At 44.7% G+C, this 2,398-nt stretch overlaps 1 non-coding gene across 1 annotated transcript; it reads right to left on the bottom strand.

Annotated features, from left to right (window-relative positions):
- Nucleotides 1-404: 404 nt before the first annotated feature.
- Nucleotides 405-595, bottom strand: LOC147692360 (small nucleolar RNA snR46). Its single transcript, XR_015300281.1, has one exon. It is a non-coding gene; the product is annotated as a small nucleolar RNA snR46 (small nucleolar RNA).
- Nucleotides 596-2,398: the final 1,803 nt, after the last annotated feature.

Raw genomic sequence — 2,398 nt, 5'->3', positions numbered from 1 at the left:
GATGAATTTTTCATTTTTATGTTATCTCCCCCTTATTGTCCATTGGCTTTTGAGGTTTGATTTTTCTACCTCAGGTTAGGTTTATTAATTAAGCCTTTCCTCAACACCTGTGTGCACCATCTGTTGTATGTGTTATAACATTAAGGGGGCATCAGGTCTCCTTTTTGCTGAGTATCCTGTCTAGGAGCTGTCTGGAGCCTCACACCCAGATGAAAATGCAGTGCAAGGGAAAACGGCAAACAGCTTGTTATTAAACATTATAAATATGACAAATGACATAGTACATATGAAAATAACATTAGAGAATTGGGGGTAGATGTATCAAGCCTTTTGCGATTCGCAAAGGCCGAAATTCAGCGAATTTCGGCCTTTGTGACTCGCAAAAGGCTTTTTTGCATTTTTTGAAATGTAGCACAAAATCGCAAAATAAGGAATCGCAAAAATTTGCGATTCCTTATTTTGATTAAGCATTTAAGAAATCGCAAATTTTGAGATTCCTTAAATGCGATGTATGTGGGTTCTAGAAATTGCGAATTTGTGTTAAGAAATCGCAAATTACCACCAACTTGTAGTTGGTGGTAATTTGCGATTTCATTTAATAATGCCCTATTTTGCATTTGTGAAGGTGGCATGTGACGCACATACATGCCCATAGGGCATGTATGTGCGCCATATGCACACACACACACATGTAAATTTCAGGGGTGCAGCAGGGTGTCTTTGAGACACCCCTGCACCCTTGAAATTATTCTCAATTTGCAAATTCGGAAAATGCGATTCGCAAATTAAGAAACATTTCACAATCATTCCTATGGGCCTCCTGGCCCATAGGAATGCATGGGAATTATTCCTTAATTGCAAATTCGCAATTTGCGAATTGGCAATTTGCGAATTCGCAAATAAGGAAGACTAAGAAATCGCTAAAAAATAGCAATTTTCTACATACATTCAATTTTGCGATTTCTAAATAGCGATTCCTTAAAAATCGCTATTTAGAAATCACAAAATGGAATCTTGATACATCTACCCCTTAGAGAGCAATGAAAGATAAATATTCACATCATTTTAAAAACACAACAGCATTGTAAGTAACTAATACATTCAAAGAATACAAGAGTACATTAAATGCATACATATTTGCCCAAACAGTCATGTCCCTTTACCTGAGGCATCCCTAGATTTTCAGTCCTTACAAGGCAAACTTGCCTGTTTCCTCAGGATAAAGGGAACATGGGCCAGCATCAGAACTGGTCCACCAGCATCTTACACCACCATGCCAAAGTCACCCAATAAGGTATCCACCCTGCCACCATTTGGGATGGTACAAAAGGGGGTGGTGATGGACGGAGCATCTGAATCAATCAAACACACACACCCCGTCAAAAGATCTGGGTTTAATCCATCACCGTTCTTTAGCCCACTCTGCCACCCCAGTTCAGACATGGCTATATGCAAATCAGTCTGACCCTGTGCCTCATGGGAACAGTCCAGCCCGAACCTGCAAGCCATGTCTTCCCTGAACCGGAAACAAGTTTCCGAGGACCGGTTTCTGGCATTCCAGCCGTCTTCAGCCCGGCTTGCTTGAATCCAGTGGCAAAGTGAGCAAGGGACTCACGTCTGAGCATACCCTGCCACACTTATGGCGGCCAAAAGCGGTACAAAAGGGGGTGGTGATGGACGGAGCATCCGAATCAATCAAACACTCACACCCAGACAAAAGATCTGGGTTTAATCCATCACCGTTCTTTAGCCCACTCTGCCACCCCAGTTCAGACATGGCTATATGCAAATCAGTCTGACCCTGTGCCTCATGGGAACAGTCCAGCCTGAACTGCCAAGCCATGTCTTCCCTGGACTGAAAACAAGTTTCCTAGGACCGGTTTCTGGCATTCCAGCCGTCTTCAGCCCGGCTTGCTTGAATCCAGTGGCAAAGTGAGCAAGGGACTCACGTCTGAGCATACCCTGCCACACTTATGGCGGCCAAAAGCGGTACAAAAGGGGGTGGTGATGGACGGAGCATCTGAATCAATCAAACACTCACACCCAGTCAAAAGATCTGGGTTTAATCCATCACCGTTCTTTAGCCCACTCTGCCACCCCAGTTCAGACATGGCTTTATGCAAATCAGTCTGACCCTGTGCCTCATGGGAACAGTCCAGCCCGAACGGACAAGCCATGTCTTCCCTGGACCGGAAACAAGTTTCCGAGGACCGGTTTCTGGCATTCCAGCCGTCTTCAGCCCGGCTTGCTTGAATCCAGTGGCAAAGTGAGCAAGGGACTCACGTCTGAGCATACCCTGCCACACTTATGGCGGCCAAAAGCGGTACAAAAGGGGGTGGTGATGGACGGAGCATCCGAATCAATCAAACACTCACACCTAGTCAAAAGATCTGGGTTT

This window comes from Lissotriton vulgaris, chromosome 9, assembly GCF_964263255.1.
Source record: "Lissotriton vulgaris chromosome 9, aLisVul1.2, whole genome shotgun sequence".
NCBI lineage: Eukaryota > Metazoa > Chordata > Amphibia > Caudata > Salamandridae > Lissotriton > Lissotriton vulgaris.
Note: the sequence above shows the minus strand (reverse complement) of the source record. Positions and strands in the feature narration are given on the sequence as shown.